Below are 22,780 nucleotides of genomic sequence, written 5' to 3'. Positions count from 1 at the left end.
TTTCCATAAAGCCCAATGCATAATGCATTATCTCATTCAAAGGTAAAGAGTGGATACACACAAGGATGAAAGATTAAATCCGGGAAATTCTAAACAATTGGCAGGAGGCAGAACCATGGCAAATTGATTCCACTACCCCTCTGCAAAAGGAAATGAGAAAAGAATATTTGTGTATTTTTTTTAACCACACGTAAGATTTAAAGGCATTTGGAGGGGAGGGGTTAACAAGAGCAACATACATCAGCCTTTGGAAAGTTCTGCAGGTTGAGAAGATTTTTTTTTTTAAACAATGGACATCTCACCCTTTTCTTGTACAGTATTACAGGACTAAGTACCTGGAATGATAATGCCTGTTTCTGTATCAGCAATAAGAGAGGAAGAAAACAGAGAGCACATGGAGCTCTGTGCGGGGGGGGGGGGGGAACGCTTGAAGAAATTTGTATTCTCTCCCCAAAGAAAAAGATTAATTTAAATACCTAGGTGGTCTTGCTTGATTGGTTGGTTTTATGTCAGCGCTGACCCTACAGTAACCCCAGTCTTGCTGATCAAAGGGATTATGCTACAGACTCCAGGGTCAACTTTGTTGTCTATAATACTTTGCCGGCTCTCTGTGTAGTGCTTCACGTAGAGCTGCTGTTTGCTGCTTGTCTGGGGGCATCCATACTCTTGTTGTCCTTTAGTGACCTTCTTTTGGACTCAAAGAGAGGTTTAAAGTGTTGATTTACAGTCTGATCTCAGCATACTTTATTTTCTTTCCTGTGTCAAAGCCAGGCGAAGGGAACAAGACAGCGCTATTTAGTGCACAGAGCTCAGAGAAAAGGTAAAGGCTCTGTGACTCCAAGGTATTGTTATTACTGCACAGACACAGATTTGATGTCAGGTTGATCAAGCAGGCAATTGCTGAACATCTCTTCTCCCTCGCCAGCACAAATGTTTAGTGCACCCAGAGCTAAGAACAGATGCTATAAAAAAGGCCCCCAACCACTGGAAGTGCTCCTCAGTATAGTAGCAATTCTATTTTATAGCCAGAGGGACCTGGTGTGTGTGTGTGTGTGTGTGTGTGTGTGTATGTGTATACTTTCAGGGTGTCATGGCCATGGCTAGCTGCATTCTATTTTTCCTCCTCTCGTATATGAATAATGGGAGAGATGACTTTCCCCTCACCTAAATAATGGCATTATAGACTAAAGTATGGCCTCAGAATTTAAAATGAGCCAAAGGTAATGTACCAATGTATGTTGATGAACTACCATTAGTGTACTGGGAAAATGGTATTGCCATAAATGGTGTGTGAAGCCCCTAGCCATGCAGGTAAGCAGATAAAGACAGGAGCACCACCATGTGGAGTGCTGCTGAATAACAGCGTGACTTGACTACAGTGGCACCACAGGCCACGGCTCAGTGCCACAATGCACACAGTGCATTTTAAAGTGTCTGAATGGGGCATGAGTGTGTATAGCCTATGGACCTATCTGTCTAGATCAGTGGTTTTCAAACTGTGATCCACAGGCCAGTGGTCCACAGAAAGCGGGCGTGTCACATGGTCTGACTCAAAAGGATTTGAGTAGGGCTGTCATATCCAACTCCTTGAACAACGAGGGACATGCTGGCATGGGTCTATGAACCCAGATCTGCAGGGCTCATGGGAGCAGCCATACACCAACCCTCCTCCTGGCAGCCTGTTTAAATGGGACCCATGGAACCGAGCCCCAGTGTGCCTCTGCCCTGAGGTCTGATTGGCAGAGTCCAAGGGCAGCTGATTGGCCTACTGGGCCCTCCTTAAGCCTGGCACAGAAACAGGAAGCTATCTGAACAATTGGGTTTCTGTGCCTTGATTTCCTGGCATCTGACTGGTGGTTCTGATCACCAGTTTGTCTCCTGCTTCTGACCCCCTGGTATCCAGATTCAGCTGACTCCTGTCTCATGACTGTGGACTCTGGCTGTGACTATGAGATCTGGCTGCCTGTGACCTGGCCATTACACACTCTTGCAGGAACCAAAACTTTCCCTCTCTCTCAAGTCATAAATCTCGAGTTGGCAGACCTGAGTTGTGGCTAGCAAAAAAGAAACACGGAAGTGATTGCATTGCTGTGTTCTGCCTCAAAACAATGGGGGCAGGGGTGGGACTGAGTATAACCAAATGACCTGAAATAATTTGCTATAGACTAGTAATCATTTACTCCCTAGAAGGTCAAGCAACATTCAGGTCCCTGAGCATTCCCCATTCACTTACCTACTCACAAATGCACCACTCCAGAGCCTATTCCAACAGAAGAGATCTGAATGCAGATGCTTCAGAAGCCCATCAACAGGACTCTGAGCTGGCCAAAAGGCTTGTTAGGGAGTAACATGAGGCACCCACTTCTCCGTCCCTCACAGCCCATGCAGACCTAGGGAAACAAAAGAACTGAGTGTGATCCTGTAACTCATAAAGCGTTGTTGGAGTCTTACATTAAATGTGAGCAGACAGTGCCAGTTCTAGTGACAAAGGCGTGGTAGGTGACTTTGCGATGATTGCTTTTGAATTGTAGTCCAGGGCCTGTTGACTTCATTAGGTTTTTGAAGCAGGCCATTCTACCACCTTTTTATTAATCTTCGGTGTGATCTTCCCTGGGAATAACTATGTTTGTGCCCTAGATTTGGTTCTGTATCACTAATACGGAACGGGATGGGGGGTTTCCCCTGCTCTTTTTTTACCTTAGAAATGTCAGGTCTGGTTTTCTGGAGAACTTGTTCGAAGTCTCAGAAATGTGGATTTTGAGCTTTTTCAGACCTTCATTGATGGAGTGAAGGGACTGAATCTCAGCGGTAACCAGGACACTCACCACACTCCAACCCACTGTCTGGAATAGGGGCCTGCAGCAAAACCTGTCTCTGAGCAACCTATCAAACACAGCCTGTAGTAGGCTGCCTAATTGTCTATGCTACCTGATTGGTTGGAAGAGTCAGACAACCACCTTTTAAGTCCAGCTGTTCAGTGGTTGCTTTAAGCATTTGCTCATGATGGAGAGAGTTTCTGCCTTGGCCCCAGTCTTGTCTCACTCCAAGTACCTTGGCTCTACTCCCCAGCTCTGATTCCTGACTGGCTCTGCCGCTCCTTGGCTCTGATATCTACTCTGACCCAGGTTCTGGCTTCTGACTCTGTCTGTGAACTCTAGTACCTGGCCTCTGACCCTGGGCTCCAATTCCTGGCTACTGATTGCTGCTCTAGCCACTAGGCATGACCACCCATTTCCCAGTCACTGACACCCAGGACTCTGTGGTATTGTATATAGGTTCTCCTACCACCATCTTCATTGTTGTATCTGAGCAATGCCCTGGCTCAAGTCAATCACACCTGTATTAAATCTTAAGTAATGTGCCATTCCCATATTGTTTCATTATTCCTTCAGCATCTTTTTAGATCAACACGTCACAGCACAAGATAGATTGCTCCACTATCTAGAAACATTACACTTTGACCACCCCACAGCTATTCAATATAAAGTGGTATAGTGCAGGGGTCTGTCTGGTTGTCTTATTGTCACTACTTTTAAGACCAGGACACAATACACTGTACCCAGCATTAGCCATAAGATTTAGACCACATAGTATATAATCCAATATTTTCAGGTTAACTTGGAGGAACTTTTATGCAATATATGATGTGTGCACAGTAGGGCTGTCAACTAATTGCAGTTAACGCACGCAATTAACTCAAAAAATTAATCGCGATTTTAAAAAGTAATTGTGATTAATCGCACTGTTAAACAATAGAATACCATTGAAATTATTAAATATTTTGGATGTTTTTCTACATTTTCAAATATATTGATTTTAATTACAAAACAGAATGCAAAGTTTACAGTACTCACTTTATTATTTTATTACAAATATTTGCACTGTAAAACTGATAAACAAAAGAAATAGTATTTTTCAATTCACCTCATACAAATACTCTAGTGCAATCTCTTTGTCGTGAAAGCGCAACCTACAAATGTAGATATTTTTTGTTACATAACTGCACTCAAAAACAAAACAATGTAAAACTTTAGAGCCTACAAGTCCACTCAGTCCTACTTCTTGTTCAGCCAATCACTAAGAAAAAAAGTTTGTTTACATTAACGGGAGATACTGCTGCCTGCTTCTTATTTACAATGTCACTTGAAAGTGAGAGCAGACTTTCACATGGCACTTTTGTAGCTGGCATTGCAAGGCATTTACATGCCAGATATGCTAAACATTTGTATGCCCCTTCATGCTTTGACCACCATTCCAGAGGACATGCTTCCATGCTGATGACGCTCGTTAAAAAAATAATGCGTTAATTAAATTTGTGACTGAACTCCTTGGGGGAGTCTCCTGCTCTGTGTTTTACCTGCATTCTGCCATATATTTCATGTTATAGCAGTCTCTGATGATGACCCAGCATGTTGTTCGTTTTAAGTACACTTTCACTGCAGATTTGACAAAACGCAAAGAAGGTACCAATGTGAGATTTCTAAACATAGCTACAGCACTCGACCCAAGATTTAAGAATCTGAAGTGCCTTCCAAAATCTGAGAGGAATGAGGTGTGGAGCATGCTTTCAGAAGTATTAAAAGAGCAATACTCAGATGCAGAAACTACAGAACCTGAACCACCAAAAAAGAAAATTAACCTTTCTGCTGGTGGCATCTGACACAGATAATGAAAATGAACATGTGTCGGGACGCACTACTTTGGATCATTTTTGAGTAGAACTCATCAGCAGCATGGACACATGTCCTCTGAAATGGTGGTTGAAGCATGAAGGGACATATGAATCTTTAGTGCATCTGGCACACAAATATCTTGCAATGCTGGCTACAACAGTGCCATGCGAGCACCTGTTCTCACTTTCAGGGTGACATTGTAAAAAGAAGCGGGCAGCATTATCTCCTGCAAATGTAAACAAACTTGTTTGTCTGAGCGATTGGCTGAACAAGAAGTAGGACTGAGTGGACTTGTAGGCTCTAAAGTTTTATATTGTTTTATTTTTGAATGCAGTTATTTTTTGTACATAATTCTACATTTGTAAGTTCAACTTTCATGATAAATTTCAGAGTAGCAGCCGTGTTAGTCTGTATCCGCAAAAAGAAGAACAGGAGTACTTGTGGCACCTTAGAGACTAACAAATTTATTTGAGCATAAGCTTTCGTGGGCTACAGCCCACTTCTTCGGATGCATAGAATGGAACATATATTGAGGAGATATATATACACATACAGAGAGCATGAAAAGGTGGGAATTGTTTTACCAACTCTGAGAGGCCAATTAAGTAAGTGAATTGTTCTTTTTTCATGCTAAAGAGATTGCATTACAGTACTTGTATTAAGTGAATTGAAAAATGCTATTTCTTTTATTTTTACAGTGCAAATATTTATAATAAAAAATAAATTTAAAGTGAGCACTATGAACTTTGTATTCTGTGTTGTAATTGAAATAAATATATTTGAAAATGTGGAAAACATCAAAAAATATTTATATAAATAATATTCCATTATTGTTTAACAATGCGATGAATCACGCAATCACAATTAATTTTTTTAATCGCTTGACAGCCCTAGTGCACAGATGTGTATGTGTGTATATTACATTTGTTACATCTCTTATTAGAGTAGTTTATTATTTAGTTGCAGCAGTAACCAAATGAGTGAGGTGCTTGCCAAGCAGAGAAGAAGACAGTCCCCGTCCTGAAGAGGTTGCAATTTAAACAGAGAAAGGTGGATGAAACTGCAAGCGAAGTGATTAACATGGGGGTAAGTACATGGCTTATTAGTTATGTTTATTGTTGGGCCCTTTGTTTGTGTTTTTTCAAGTTAAACGCACTAAGGAACTGCTCCTGTAGTCTAGTCCATGCCTTGACTTCAGTAGAACTCCACATGCACAATCGAGGGTATACTTTTGTGGCTCACGCTGCAACGCCTAAATTCTCTTCCCCACATCCACTCTCCACCATTTATCACCCCTTTCCCCCCCTTAAAGACAGAACAATCCCCAGTTTATTTGTCCTTATTCCCCTCCCATCTCTCTCTAGATAAGTGAGTAGTTAAGTCATAGGGTAAAATAAACAAACAGATCATCTGTATCTATATGGTTGGATGTTGGGAGGGATATCAACTATAAACAAGCCATCCAGCTTTTTTCACTTTCTCTTCTATATTGTATGTTCTCAGTATTCCCCTCCATGAGCTACTCAAGGATTTGGGAATTTGGATTGGAAAGATGATAGGGTGCTATTTGAGAGTTGTTGCCATATGGGTAAGATTAAATTTTCCACTATAGAGTTGGTTTGTTTTGGGGGAGGGTTGTTTGTCTATTTGTTTGGGAAGGGTGGTGGATGTGTTTTTCTTTTTGTCTGCATTTCTATGGATTTGACAAACCAACATAGATGTCCAAATTTTCCACTAAAAGGAATGCAGATGCATTCTTTTCCAGATTTCAAATGTATCTTGCTTAAATTAAAATTTGGGGGGAGGGATAGCTCAGTAGTTTGCACATTGGCCTGCTAAACCCAGGGTTGTGAGTTCAATTCTTGAGGAGGCCACTAAGGGATCTGGGGCAAAATCAGTACTTGGTCCTGCTAGTGAAGGCAGGGGGCTGGACTCAATGACCCTTCAGGGTCCTTTCTAGTTCTATGAGATAGGTATATCTCTCTCTCTATATATATATATATATATATATATATATATATCAAGAAACAGACATAAAAACAGGTTTCCTATTTTCTTACCTCTTTTGCAAGGGGGATGGGTAGTGCACTGATATGCCTGTGTAAGATCAGATGCATAAATAAGGAGAGAAAGTGGGAGCAAAATATTTCATCTACTATGTCTACTACAAATATTTTCACATTAAACTTAAACTGGTCTGAGTAAAGCACGGAACAAAATTATAGTTAGTTAAGCATTGATGTTTTGGCCGGATCTTCTCAGCTTTCATAAATTGGTGTGGCTTCAATGGAACTATGCTGATTTATACAAACTGAGGATTCAGTTAAAAAAAAAAAAGTAGATTTTAGAAAGAGACTTGCAACTAGAGCTGACTGAAATTTTCCAGATGATGAGGATTTTGTTCAAATTAATCTTTTTGTTGGAAAAATAAGACTTTAAAAAAAAAAGATGAAAATTTCACAAAATATTCCACTTTTTGAAATTTTCCAGTTTATTTTTTGGCTTTGTTTTGTTGGGGTTGTTTTTATTGTTTTTCTGCAAAGAAACAAAATAGCTTGGGGTTTTGTTTGTTTTTCCAGGGGGGGGAGGGGAGTTAAACCTTCTCTCCACTTTTCTCTTTTCTGACCCTGCTCCCATTTTCTCCCCCTTTTTTCAGTGGCAAAATGGAAAAAGGAAAAGGGGGGGAAGAAAACAAACTGAACATTTTTAATGCAAAATTTTTCTGTACAAAATTTCATGAAAATTTTCTAAGCTAATTTTTTTTATTAAAAAAAACCCAAACTTTTAAACTCCCAGGAGTTTGCAGTTTATTTTTTTCCTTTTTGAACAGCTGTCCCTAAAACATTGAAGAAATTCCAATTTAGGTGCTCCCAAATACGGGCAATACTGAGATGCTCTTTCTTCTGACTTATAAGGTGCACTTTGCTATTTAGGATACTGCAATGGAAACCAGGGCGACCAGATGTCCCGATTTTATAGGCACAGTCCCGATTTTGGGGTCTTTTTCTTATATAGGCTCCTATTACCCCTCACCCCCATCCCGATTTTTCACACTTGCTGTTGGGTCACCCTAATGAAACAGAGAAGTGAAGCCTCTTGCAAAATCAGCCAAAGCTACAGGTTAGACTGGAGGAATGAGCACAAGTTTAAGAGTCAGGAGGCCATGAGTTGTCATCCCAGCTGTGCTTCTGATTTCCCATGCAGCCTTGGGCAAGTCATTTCACTTTCTCCTAGCTTCCCCTCTGTAAAAAGGAGATAAAACCTATCTCACAGCAAGGTTGTGAGGATTAATTAAAGTGAAGTGTTCTATTAATGCTAAATATTATCATCACTGGTTCTGTTATCCAGCTGCAAGAATCACTCCAAACATTGGGCCCAATTCTGCCCTTAGTTACACTCTGGTTTCATTGGGAGTTGTGCATGTACAAGTGAGGGTAAAATTTGCCTCTGTAATAGAGGGACCTCAGCCCTGCAGCACCCCCTGGCAATCTGCCATGGAACTGCCTTTGTCCTTGCTTGCCTCAGTTCCCCTTAGTCTAGGGATGGAACCTATATCCATCAGTCTTCATCTGTATATACAGGCCTCCTGCTGGGCTACTCGTGTCTCCCTTTTCAGGGCTGAAAACTTAGAGTTTTACCTGCCCGTTTAGTGTCTTGTACTCAATAGTCCGAGGAGTTCTCAGCAGTCTCTAATCCATCCGTATGAGGGTGGTAGGGGGACTCGGGCCCAACTCTCATCTGGGTCCTAGCCCAGCGATCCTGGGGGATGCAGTCAGGGACGTGTTTGTATTGTACTGCTTCCCTGGCCAGCTTCCTACTTGGTACCTCCTGCCTGGTAGTCTTCTCCGATCCCTTCTGGCAGAGAACTGATTTCTCTGGGCAGCTTCCTCCAGTCTGGCCCTGCGGAGCCCCTTCACGGTGGCTCTAGGTTTCTGCAGCAGCCACACTGTTCTGGCTGGGGCTGGGCTGCAGCCTTTTACCCTGGCTGTTGTTAGCCAGCCCAGCGGCTGCAGCTGGGGAGGTGACGGCTCCCTTTCTTAACCCTTCAGTGTCCATTCCCTGGTAATGTCCACAAACCCCTTCACAGTCCCTCTCTCCGGAGCTGCAGCAGAGTCTCTGAATGTGCAGACGGCCAGGCTGTGAAGCACAGCAGAGTGTGTGTGCGATGAGGGAAGACGCAGCAGGCGCATAAAGGTCCTACTACTTTGCAAAGAGCAGCTCAAGCTGCAACAACTGGATCCACACTATGCTAAAGCTGGGCTGTTTTGGTTCTACTGTAGTTTTGACCCACCTCTCTTCTACTGAGGTACAACACTTAACCCCACTGGGAGCTCTCGAAAGAAAGTCAGACACTTTTGTTGAAGTTGCACCTACTTGCTGCATTCTTCAGACCTTGCCTCCAGCAATCCCCACACACATTCCGTTAGGCAAATGACCAGCAAGCAGTTGACCATATCAGTGAACATGTCAGTAGCCTTGGGCGATCACTTACTTTCGTCATTTTCACAAAGAAAGAGCAGTTCAAAATTTACCAGAGATTAGTAGAAAGACTCATGACCTCTCCACTTGGTTGCAAACAAAGGACAGGACCTCAGGCAATACAGTTTCTTTCAACAGTCACTGAAAACTTTCCCCATCCCCGCACCAATGCTCTTACATAAATGAAACTATTTGCAATGTCCGTTTTATGTTGGAAAGTTTTTCTCTCCCCGGGATCACTGGGCCCAATTTTTTTTCCACCTCAGCCCCTTTACACTGCTCCCCTCCAGCAACATAAAGGAGCCAGACAGCAGACAGAAACAGCACCCTGCCTGCGTACAGACCTACTCTGAGCAGGATTAGATGTCTCTCTGGTAAAACCACTAGTAGCTGGTCTACATTAGCACTCACACCAGAGGAGCTGCACCAGCACTAGTGTAACAGAGAGAAATCGGAAGAAAAGAGTTAAGGGTAACTTTTTAGATTGTAAACTCTATGGGACAGGGAGTGTCATTTAGGGTTTGTCCAGCCCCTAGCAAAATGGGGCCCATGTGGCTGGTTGGCCTCTAGGCACCACTGAAATATAAATGTTTAATAATGTAGTCAGAGCCAAAGAGAACAGATCCAGCAAAACAGTACAACAGTTACCTAACAAGTGAACCTTAGCAGCAGCAGCAGCAACAACAACAAACACAGTACAAGTAGAAATTTTCAAAGACAAGTTGGGAGGAAACCGCAAGAAATGGCAGTTGAGCCTTATTAGTGCTATAAATTACAAAGCCGGTTTCAGTTCCTGCAGTTCTCTGTAGTTGTGTGACGCTGTCTCTCTCACAGCTAGCGACTGGGGTCTGCAAAGCCTGTAGGCACATAACAAAGCAGTCAGTCAAGAGCACAAATTATACAAGTAAATCTTGCTTTAATTTTAAATCCAAGGTGTGTTTGGTGGCTGCTCTTGAAGTAATTTCGGCTACCAGTGGGCCTGAAGTTAACCACAACATTTGGATCCGTATATAAACTCCCCCAAAGCTGAAGGGGTCTTAGTTCAGGCTGATTTCTAATTTTAACCATGGCTGGGGCATCTAGGAGGAGAGGATCAGTTTCTTGTCTGATAGGGTGACCAGATGTCCCGATTTTATAGGGACAGTCCCGATTTTGGGGTCTTTTTCTTATATAGGCTCCTATTACCCCTCACCCCCATCCCAATTTTTCACACTTGCTGTCTGGCCACCCTATTGTCTGATCATATTGGGAACTTCCCATAGCCAGGGCATCATCAGTCATTGACATGAACCCTTGATTATCCTTTTTTCCCCCCCACATAGAAAATCCATCCTTAAGAGACTATAGAGATTCTCACAGTGTGGCTTCAAGCTCACCAGTGAGCATTGCTCACTACTTTGCTGATGGAAGTCATGAACCTTGGTATTCCTATTATTATAATTATTTCTTATTTAAGACCCAACAATGTGCTCGGCACTGCAAAAGACACAAGACAGAGATCATCCTTGCCCCAAATATTTTACAATTAAAAGGCCAAATACCCACCATTGGTCATAGTTCTTACTACGAGGAGTAGTTTGATGGGCTTTAATGGAACTAATCACTGTAACCCTCAATCAATCCCAAGGGAAATAGTCAATATTAAATTGTATCTGTACAGCAACTAAGACGATGGTGTCCTGACACTCCATCAGTAACCCTAAGCACTACTGCATTACAAATAATACATAATAATGATCATAGAATCATAGAATATCAGGGTTGGAAGGGACCTCAGGAGGTCATCTAGTCCAACCCCCTGCTCAAAGCAGGACCAATTCCCAACTAAATCATCCCAGCCAGGGCTTTGTCAAGCCTGACCTTAAAAACCTCTAAGGAAGGAGATTCCACCACCTCCCTAGGTAACCCTTCCAGTGCTTCACCACCCTCCTAGTGAAAATGTTTTTCCTAATATCCAACCTAAACCTTCCCAACTGCAACTTGAGACCATTACTCCTTGTTCTGTCATCGGGTACCACTGAGAACAGTCTAGATCCATCCTCTTTGGAACCCCCTTTCAGGTGGTTGAAAGCAGCTATCAAATCCCCACTCATTCTTCTCTTCTGGAGACTAAACAATCCCAGTTCCCTCAGCCTCTCCTCATAAGTCATGTGCTCCAGCCCCCTAATCATTTTTGTTGCCCTCCGCTGGACTCTTTCCAATTTTTCCACATCCTTCTTGTAGTGTGGGGCCCAAAACTGGACACAGTACTCCAGATGAGGCCTCACCAATGTCGAATAGAGGGGAACTATCATGTCCCTCGATCTTCTGGCAATGCCCCTACTTATACAGCCCAAAATGCCGTTAGCCTTCTTGGCAACAAGAGCACACTGTTGACTCATATCCAGCTTCTCGTCCACTGTAACCCCTAGATCCTTTTCTGCAGAACTGCTTCCTAGCCATTCGTTCCCTAGTCTGTAACAGTGCATGGGATTCTTCCGTCCTAAGTGCAGGACTCTGCACTTGTCCTTGTTGAACCTCATCAGGTTTCTTTTGGCCCAATCCTCTAATTTGTCTAGGTCCCTCTGTATCTTGTCCCTACCCTCCAGCGTATCTACCACTCCTCCCAGTTTAGTATTATCTGCAAACTTGCTGAGAGTGCAATCCACGCCATCCTCCAGATCATTAATGAAGTTATTGAACAAAACCGGCCCCAGGACCGACCCTTGGGGCACTCCACTTGAAACCAGCTGCCAACTAGACATGGAGCTGTTGATCACTACCCGTTGAGCCCGACGATCTAGCCAGCTTTCTATCCACCTTATAGTCCATTCATCCAGCCCATACTTCTTTAACTTGCTGGCAAGAATACTGTGGGAGACTGTATCAAAAGCTTTGCTAAAGTCAAGGAATAACACATCCACTGCTTTCCCCTCATCCCCAGACCCAGTTATCTCCTCATAGAAGGCAATTAGGTTAGTCAGGCATGACTTGCCCTTGGTGAATCCATGCTGACTGTTCCTGATCACTTTCCTCTCCTCACAATGTTAGTAAGCACTACACTTGATAGGAGGTACATAGACACTGAGAAGACAGGATGCTCTGAGAAGCCCACGAGATGAATTATTTGAAGTTTTGTGGTTTATGTTTTTGCTTTTAATTACTAACTCACTTCTTGTGGCCAATGCAGAAAAAGTGAGTCTTATTAGAAGTAATAATATCAACAGTTTTAGTTCTTATGTTTCTATCCCTAAGCACCTCACATAAAACACAGTAAAAACAATAACATAAAAAGCATCAGGTCAAATTAAGGTATTGTTATTCCTTTTCCACTCTGTGAACTAAAATAACTTTGGCTAACCTAGATGTAACTGCTGCTCCAAGGTAGGTATGTGCATTGCAATGCGTTCTGGATCATTCTCACTGAATTATTTCGGTACTCCAGGACTTAGTTATAAGTAAGTGACCTGTGGTAGTGTTGAAAAGTGGTAAATATAAGACAGTTGGCACACATGTACTGGACCAACCAAGCTGTGCCTGGCAGGAACACACATAATCAAAGGTACCAAGGTGGCTTAAAGCCATTGTAATAGGTTGCCATTCGGGGACATTGATGCAATTGCCACACTCATGCAGGGAAACCTTAATGAGGTTTTGTGTTGGGAATGGCTACAAAAAAGGAAGGGTGATGCCCAGACATACTGTCTCCAGAGTATGAGCGCTCAGTCGCTCTCCGGAGCTGGGGCAGGAGCAAAGGGTGTGTGTGTTAATGTGTATTCAGCAACCAGCAAATAGCTCTTGGAAAGAAACTTTGTGCTGAGCTGCCAGAGACAGTTTGGTTTGTGGGGCTGTGAGAGCCCTGGAAGAGGAGGAGTTGCAGTGTGACCCAGAAAGGAAGCAGAGGCGGAGAGACAAGCAGTTGCTTGGGCACCCGGCTAGGATGTCTGATTTGAGATTTTTGCAAGTCTTCTGTGTCGTGTTCCTACTTCTGGTCAAGGTTACAGCACAGTGCGTATAGTTTTCTGTAAATAAACACATTACACCAAGAATTACCCCAACTCTGTGTCAGTGACTTCTCAATCAAATAGAACCACCTCACAAAGTCCCAAATTTCAGCTGTCTGGTCAAAGAAGCAACACCACCTTTCTGTTCTCCCAATTCCAGGGCCACCAGTACAGCTCCCAGCAGAAAACAAAATAGCCTAAAGTCATCTCTGGACTCAGCAGCCTCTCAGGGATGTTCCACCAGTTGGAGATCAGCAAGGCATAGGGGTGCCCTGGCCTTATCCCTGTTTCTGTAACAAGACGGACCCTGTACACCAGAAGCCAAGGGGGGTGTGTGTCATAGGAGCCACTAAGGCAACCCTATATTACAGGAGAATTCCTCTATGGAAAGGGAATCCTCCACTACCAATTAAGATAGGTTTAAGGTCACTTTGTGCCACCAGAATACACAAAGCCCCCTTGAAGGACCAAAGAATCTGGCTCCTAGTCTCCTGCATGAACATGCCAACCTGAAGTTGTTTCTGATGTGGATTTGATACGTCTTCTACTAATATAACATGTAATCTTCTGCCTATAGTTGTATTGCCTATCTGAGACTGAGCCAGTCACATAAAAATTTGGGAGAGAGGTAAGCAGCAGGGCTTTCAGCCTCCTCAGACATGAGGATTGCTGCCAAGGACAAATTAACACAGAGTGTCTGGTAGCCCTGGCTCAAGCAGATCTTTGATTTACAATCCTTGTGCTGCTTCCATTCTTTCTGCCCAGCAGGATGATCAGTAGAATAAAAACAATTCAAATCATTTGGGATTTTTTAAAATAGATCTATGGAGGATCCGTAGTAACTCTCTTGAAACTTTCTGGCCTTTTGCCTTTATTTATAGTCTAACTCAGTGTTTCCCAAACTTGGGACGCCGTTCATGTAGGGAAAGCACCTGGCAGGCTGGGCCGGTTTGTTTACCTGCCCCGTCCGCAGGTTCGGCCGATCGCGGCTCCCACTGGCCGTGGTTCGCTGCTCCAGGCCAATGGGAGCTGCTGGAAGCGGCAGCCAGCACATCCCTCGGCCCTTGCCGCCAGGGGCTTTCCCTACACAAGCGGCGTCCCAAGTTTGGGAAACACTGGCCTAGCTAGTTGGAGTTAAGACATGGGGAATTCTTTCCAACAGTTAGACCAGGGACTGGGAGTTAGGGCTACTGAGATGTATGATTGACTCAATCAAAAACTTTCTGCATGACCTTGGGCAAGTGACTTGACTTCTCTGTGCCTCGTTTTCCCCATTTTTGAAGTACAAAGTAGTATGAGGGGTGCAAAATACCTGAATGAGAACTTAGTTGTCGACAAGCTCACTCATTTTGCCGCATTCAGACAAATCTGATTCTGATTCAGATTGAAATGTTGGATAATGAAATGACTGATGCCCATGAAGATGAAGATGTCCTGCCTCCCTTTTACTGCCCAGCTCCCTCTACCATTGCCCCTCTTGCCCAAATCTGTCTGTCATGGGATGTTCCCTCCATCCAATCTGTCCCCAGCTCCAGAGTTCCCCTCCCTCTGGCCTGCTGGCTCAGCTTCCCCATTCAGCTCCATCCCCTCCCCGCACCCCTTCACTGCATTCCCCTCCCTACTGACTATCACGATCCAGACTTGGTATAGGGCAGTTACTGGGAGCCCCTCTTTGGTGGCTGACGATTCCAAAAAAGGGGAATCTTCACAGCCCTCAAAGTCGTTACTCTTAATTATTGAGAAAATAATATCGACCGAGATGTGACTGAGTAAATGGCTGGGGTAAACAAGCGATATAGAAGCAAAACTAGAAGAAAGAGCATAAGAAAAACACCGGGCTGGCCTACACTTTTCTGTAATTTTGAACAAAAAAATCACACCCACAACTGTGCAGGCCAAAGCCCTAGTATAGATGCAGTTTAAAAATATTTTTGCCTATATAGCAAAGAACTGGTATAAGCTATACCAGCAAAAACATTCTTTTGTCGGTATAAACTGCATCTCCACTAGAAGAGTTTGCTGGTCTAGCTATGTCGGGCAAACCCTTTCTTCTGTAGTTGAGGCCAACACCAACAAACACACATGGTAGAAATATACCCCAGAAGTAAGACTCTTTCATGTGAAAAGTCTATGCAGTTAAGCTACGGACAGTCTCACAGAACTATATATCATATATAAATAACCACCTAATTATGGCTCTGATACAGGACATAATATAAATAAAGGTGAAGGTGCGAAAAAGAGAAAAAGAAGGCAATCAAAAGCAGAGTGGATGCCTTAATCAGAAGTGGCTCTGAGACTCTTCATTCTACAGATGACTCTGAGCTGTAGTCAGACATTACAGCATATCCGTCTGCTTCAGAGAGCTGAAAGCAACTCCCTTTTCCCTGCTGGGTCTCTTGCAGCACTTACTGCATGCGGTGCCATCATCAAATACCAAGAGTCAATGTGATAAAGAGGCACAATATGGCTAAAAGGAATACAGCAGAGGGAATTTTTAAGGACCAAGTCTCAGGGACCACATCAGCCATCAGAAAACAAAAAGGCCAGGACCCCGGAGGAAAGAAAACTTGGCAAGAGGACCCTCCCCTAGTTTTCCTTAATTTCTTCTGCGGAGAGGCAGGACCTTCACTGAAGAGACAGAGCTTCCCCCTCAGAATCTAAGGAGCCACAGAAGACCATTGCCCTCAGCAGACAGGCCCTGAATCTGCTCGCTTCCTGCCTCTACTCCAGCTCTCTAGCAGAATAGCTCCAATTCAGCCACAACTTTCCTCTGCTGCTCTTGGATATGCCCTTAAATGGAGGATTTCCCCTGCTCCATTAACTTTTCAACAGATTTACCCAGTGCCTAATGTGTGCCAGGGCTTGCCAGGGCTGAGCCCCGGTACCTCTCGGCTCAGCAGTTCATAGCCTGGCACCTCGGGACTTGCTGCATCAGTTACGAAAGTAAAAAAAATTTGCTTGAGCCTTGGCACTGAATTGCTTGAGCCCTGGCACCTTCATTACAGATTAAGCACTGGATTTACCACTGCTGGCTGTGACAGACAATGCACTTCTCTCTGGCCCCAGCTCTCACATTCTTTCTGCCCCCCCTGCACACATGGCTCCTCAGATTGGTGGAGGGTCCTCTCAGGGTCCCCCAACAGGAAAATATGAAACGGCAGAGGCTCCTGACCCACCCACAGATCTGAGGAACCTTTCCTACTGGTCTGAACAAACAAACTCAAACTTCATCCATGCTGGCATGTAGCCTATTGGCCCTCTGAGGAAAATAAATGAAGTCTCATGCAGATTACAGCATGGGGCTAGATGAGACCATACCCACTGAGAAGACCTGCCTGCTCTTTATAGAAACTAAAGATCCTTTGTTCCTTCTTGTAATAGCAGGGGGCTTGCTAAAGTCCTGCTTGGCCAAAGTTTCTCCTCTCCTCCCCCCCAACCCCACAGTTCTCTCTTGTACTGGTTGTCCATCTAACTGCTGTCCTTAACGGCTATATCATTTTTGTAAGTCACATTTTTAATACACTTTTGGGAATAAATGTGCTTCATAAATGCAAAATATTATTTTATTGCATTTATTGTTATGCTTCTGAAATCATATTATTCCAGGGGAATACAAATCTGAAATGTTGACACCCAGAGAATTTCTGCACCCTGAGGCCTTGTCTTCACTAAAGAAATTTTGCAAACATTTCCCAGTTGCTAACAGCAGTTCAGCTCTACCCCAATGCAGACAGCCCAAGTAGAGACCAGTTGTTGATGGTATTTTTTTAAGCACCATGTCATCTAACCCTGCTCAGAGTGGTTCTAATCTAAACAAAGCTTAAAATGCAAGTGGCAGCCGGCCACCCCATTCACAGTAGACCCCTCAATATTTGCTACTGCTGGTGGAGCTAACTGGTGTTAGCAATAGTGGAAAACCTTGGCCAAAATGTCTATTCTGTAGACAGGGCAAGCGTGTTCTCAAGTGCAGAGCTGTTTAATTATTGACAAAGGAACAAGCCCCCCAAACATCTTGCATTTCATTTGCTGAAGAAAAAATACTGTATTCAAATTGGTAGTGCCTAAAAGCTTTTTTTTTTTTTAAGTCACCGCATCTAAAGGAAATAAAATACTCGCCTGAGCAGTGGTACCAAGAGCTTAATATTCTCTCTGCATATTCGTAACAAATCAATGCATGTTTTAAAAATGTCAATGCACATCTGGATGTTTGTCTGCATGGCTACCATTTTTTTGGTCCTGCAAACTGAGCACATTCTGTTTATCATTCTGCTGAGTAACATTCCTGCTACCTAGAGCAAAACAAACATCAGGTGCTGAAGTGCTGACATGCTAATGGAATGTTGGTACTTCCAAAGGAAGGCTCAGGGTTCTGCTGCAATACACAATCTGCAATGGGATGCAGCAGTGAAGGTCTCAGACATGCTGCAATAACTCCCTTATGCTGTATACTGACGTGCAGTTTCTGTGTGATGTAGTTTCTCGAGGAGTGCATAATAAGGGCTAACATTTGTGAACTAGTGTGCCTAAAGTTAGGTTCCTAAAACCTTGTTTAGGCATCTAAAGAAATTCTTTTCAGAGCTCCTGCTGCAATTATTGATTTCATTATGATGCACAGGGACTACTCCCTCAATGCACTCCCCTTGGGCACACCTGGGGCTTTCTCCAAAGCACATTTGAAGAGTCTTTGGGTATGTCTACACTACGGGATTACTCCAATTTTACAGAATTCAATTTTTGGCAACAGATTGTATAAAGTCGAGTGCATGCGGCCACACTAAGCACATTAATTCAGGGGTGTGGGTCCATGTACCGAGGCTAGCGTCGACTTCCAGAGTGTTGCACTGTGGGTAGCTATCCCATAGCTATCCCATAGTTCCCACAGTCTGCCCCACCCATTGGAATTCTGGGTTGAGATCCCAATGCCTGATGGGGCAAAAAACATTGTCGCGGGTGGTTCTGGGTACATGTCGTCAGGCCCCCCTCTCCCTCCGTTCCTCCCTTCCTCCCTCCGTGAAAGCAACGGCAGACAACCCTTTCGCGCCTTTTTTCCTGGGTTACACTGCTCTACAGCCAAAATGCTTCTGAAATAAATGTAGTCAAACTTAACTAATTCTGGGTCACTGAGAACGAAAATGATGCTTAAAATTGTTTATTGGCTCTAGTTTTCAAGATATGCTATTGGGTCAGTATATACGACCCTTGACTTGGGAATGGCGGAGGATAAGTGAGTTATAAAGGGAAGGGATCTCAATTTAAACCAGAAATGACTAAAATACATCTTTGACTGGATCTATGAATAAATCTATGACTGGGTTTGGACAGTACTTGCTTTTTAGGCAAAACAATGAATGATGCAATCTGAAGCTGGTATTGCGTCATACATGATATGAATTGCATCATGTTATTCCTAGAAGTCATGGATGATGCAGTCATAACGAAGCTTACATCACTCTGCTGAACAAGTTGCCCTATATCAGCTCTAGAAATCATACAGTGTCGTGCTCTCTTATTTGTCAGTGTTTGATTTTGCAAAGGGACACATTTCTGTTTAGCCAAAGTGAGCAGAGATGCCTCATACTTGTGTGAACAGTGCAGATACCTTCTGCTATGTTTGTGGTGAAGTGACTTTTGCATCACAAAAGCGCAGTATAACCACTATGGTTAAGAAAGCCTATCACCTTTATTTTGGCTGCAAAATTGGAGATCAGGACAAGAGGTGGTTCCCCACACATATGCTGCAACACTTGTGCAACAAATCTTCGCCAGTGGTTGAACAGGAAAAGGAAATCTATGCCTTTTGCAGTGCCAATGATTTGGAGAGAGCCAACAGATCGTACCAGCAATTGTTACTTCTGCATGGTGCCTCCAGTTGGGAAAGGTGTGTCAAAGAAAAAAAAGTGGACTGTGCATTATCCAAACATTCCATCAGCTATACGCCCAGTACCCCACGGAGAAGGACTGCCGGTTCCTGATGCACCAGAATCATTCTCACTTGAGTCAGACGAGGAAGAGGAAGAGGATGAAACTTCTGGTCCTGAACCATCAATGTCACAGGACCCACATTTTCTCCCATCCTCCTCCTCTGAACCACACCTCATAACACAAGGTGAACTGAATGACCTTGTCAGGGATTTGGAACTACCCAAGAGTAAGGCAGAGCTGTTGGGCTCCAGACTACAGCAGTGGAATCTCCTGGCAGGTGATGTTAGGGTTTCCATGTTCCGTGACTGTCAAAAGGATCTTGTCCCATTCTTCTTCATGGAAGGTCATCTTGTAGCCTGCAACAACATCGATGGTGTGATGGCAGCCCTCAACATCATTCACGATCCAGATGAGTGGAGACTGTTCATTGATTCATCGAAGACGAGTCTTAAAGCTGTTTTACTGCATAATGGCAATGTTTTGCCATCAATTCCAGTTGGTCATGCAGTCCATATGAAGGAAACCTATGACAACATGAAACAACTTTTGAAGTCCATAAACTATGACCAACATCAGTGGCAGCTTTGTGGCGATTTGAAGGTTGTTGCTCTCTTGCTTGGTCTGCAGACTGGATACACAAAGTACTGCTGTTTTCTCTGCGAATGGGATAGTCGTGCAAGAGATTCCCACTACATCAAGAAAGATTGGCCACTCTGACAGTCATTGGAGCCTGGGAGGAAACGTGTTCAGCATCCACCACTTGTTGAATCAAGGAAGATTTTGTTACCACCCTTACACATCAAGCTGGGTCTGATGAAGAACTTTGTCAAGGCCATTGACAAAACACAAGCAGCTTTCAAGTACCTCTGTGGAAAATTTCCAAGGTTAAGTGAAGCTAAGATAAAGGAAGGTGTCTTTGTTGGTCCTCAGATTCGTGAACTTCTTCGAGATGATGCATTTGACCATGCACTGCGTGGCAAGGAAAAGACGGCATGGAAAGCCTTCCAGTTAGTGGCAATAAATTTTCTCGGAAACAACAAGGCAGACAACTACAGGTTGTTGGTGGAAAACCTCCTCAAGTCATACAAAAGCCTTGGTTGCAACATGTCACTAAAGATACATTTTTTGCACTCTCATCTAGATTTTTTTCCACCGAACTGCGGAGCAGTGAGCGACGAGCACGGTGAGCGATTTCACTAGGACATTGCAACAATGGAGAAACGCTATCAGGGCAAATGGAGCCCATCAATGCTTGCAGACTATTGCTGGACAGTGACAAGAGATGCTCCATTTAATGAATACAAGAGACAAGCCAAGAAGCGCCGAGTAGACACTGAATAGGGCTAAACTATGTACAGAATAGTTTTTTGCCTTTTGTTTCATAATAAATTTTATTTATTTAACCCTTTTGCTGATTTTTAAAGTGTTACATAAACAGGACAGGTGGAATATCATGTAAAGCAACCATAAACACATGAAAAGACCTAGGTTTACAATTTATGATTAAAACTCTACTATCTACACAATATACATAGACATAAAATGTAAAAACTTAAATAGCTTAGAAACAGTAGCCAATCAGTTGTTTTAATTGTCATATTTGAATTCAGCACATCAAAATACATAATAAATAGCACATTTTATCTCTGAAGCAGACGACTTCTCAAAAATTGTAGACCAGTGTTACCTGTGCAGACGCCATACCTCGGCAAGCATGGAGCCCGCTCAGCTCAAGCACCAGTCATGAACATTGTAAACACCTCGCGCATTATCGTGCAGTTTATGCTGAACCAGAACCTGAAAAACCAGGCAAGGAAGAGGCGGCGATGGCAGCGCGGTGACGAGAGTGATGAGGACATGGACACCGAATTCTCTCAAACTGCGGGCCCTGGCGCTTTGGAGATCATGCTGTTAATGGGGCAGGTTCTAGCTGTGGAACGCCAATTCTGGGCCTGGGAAACAAGCACAGACTGGTGGGACCGCATAGTGTTGCAGGTGTGGGACGATTCCCAGTGGCTGCAAAACTTTCGCATGCGTAAGGGCACTTTCATGGAACTTTGTGACTTGCTTTCCCCTGCCCTGAAGCGCCAGAATACCAAGATGAGAGCAGCCCTCACAGTTGAGAAGCACGTGGCGATAGCCCTGTGGAAGCTTGCAACGCCAGACAGCTACCGGTCAATTTGGATTGGGCAAATCTACTGTGGGGGCTGCTGTGATGCAAGTAGCCAAAGCAATCACTGAGCTGCTGCTACCAAAGGTAGTGACTCTGGGAAATGTGCAGGTCATAGTGGATGGCTTTGCTGCAATGGGATTTCCTAACTGTGGTGGGCTGATAGATGGAACCCATATCCCTATCTTGGCACCAGAGCACCAGGGCAGCCAGTACATAAACCTCAAGGGGTACTTTTCAATGGTGCTGCAAGCCCTGGTGGATCACAAGGGACGTTTCACCAACATCAACGTGGGCTGGCCGGGAAGGGTTCATGACGCTCGCGTCTTCAGGAACACTACTCTGTTTAAAGGGCTGCAGGAAGGGACTTACTTTCCGGACCAGAAAATAACCATTGGGGATGTTGAAATGCCTCTAGTTATCCTTGGGGACCCAGCCTACCCCTTAATGCCATGGCTCATGAAGCCATACACAGACAGCCTGGACAGGAGTCAGGAGCTGTTCAGCTACAGGCTGAGCAAGTGCAGAATGGTGGTAGAATGTGCATTTGGACGTTTAAAGGGTCACTGGTGCACTTTACTGACTCACTCAGACCTCAGCCAAACCAATATTCCCATTGTTATTGCTGCTTGCTGTGTGCTCCACAATCTCTGTGAGAGTAAGGGGGAGACGATTATGGCGGGGCGGGAGGTTGAGGCAAATCGCCTGGCCGCTGATTACACGCAGCCAGACACCAGGGCGATTAGACGAGCACACCAGGAAGCGGTGCGCATCAGAGAAGCTTTGAAAACCAGTTTCATGACTGGCCAAGCTACGGTGTGAAAGTTCTGTTTGTTTCTCCTTGATGAAAACCCGCCCCCTTGATTGACTCATTCCCTGTAAGCAACCCACCCTCCCCCCTTCGATCGCAGCTTGCTTTCAAAGGAAATAAAGTCACTATCGTTTAAAAATCATGTATTCTTTATTAATTGATTATAAACATAGGGAGAGAACTGACAAGGTAGCCCGGGTGGGGTGTGGGAGGAGGGGAGGAGGGAAGGAAAAGGCCACTTCAAAACTTGTTGAATGACAGCCTTTTCTTAGGCTGTCCACTGGGGTGGAGTGGCAGGGTGCACGGATGGTCCCCCGCGTTCTTGGGTGTCTGGGTGAGGAGCCTATGGAACTTGGGGAGGGGGGAGGGCGGTTATACAGGGGCTGCAGCGGCACTTTGTGAGCCTGCTGCCATTCCTGAAGTTCCACCAGATGCCAGAGCATGTCCGTTTGATCACCAGTAGCCCCAGCGTTGCATCCTGCTGCCTCTGATCTTCCTGCCGCCACCTCTCATCTCGAGCGTCCCTCCTGTCCTCACGTTCGTCCCTCCTGTCCTCACATTCATTGGCAGCTTTTCAGTACTGTGACACCATGTCCTTCCACCCATTCAGATGAGCTCTTTCATTGCAGGTCGACTGCATGATCTCAGAGAACATTTCATCTGGCATGCGTTTTTTTCACCACCTCAGGGAGGGATAGCTCAGTGGTTTGAGCATTGGCCTGCTAAACCCAGGGTTGTG

General features: G+C 44.2%; 1 protein-coding gene across 1 annotated transcript in view; it reads left to right on the top strand.

Annotated features, from left to right (window-relative positions):
- LOC135978000 (uncharacterized) overlaps positions 1–22,431 on the top strand; it is a 1,156,726-nt gene extending 1,134,295 nt beyond the window's left edge. The window contains exon 2 of the mRNA XM_065579122.1: positions 22,339–22,431. The gene's annotated coding sequence lies outside the window, so the exon portion shown is untranslated. The remainder of the gene's footprint in view (positions 1–22,338) is intronic.
- Positions 22,432–22,780: the final 349 nt, after the last annotated feature.

Source organism: Chrysemys picta, chromosome 1, assembly GCF_011386835.1.
Source record: "Chrysemys picta bellii isolate R12L10 chromosome 1, ASM1138683v2, whole genome shotgun sequence".
NCBI lineage: Eukaryota > Metazoa > Chordata > Testudines > Emydidae > Chrysemys > Chrysemys picta.
Note: the sequence above shows the minus strand (reverse complement) of the source record. Positions and strands in the feature narration are given on the sequence as shown.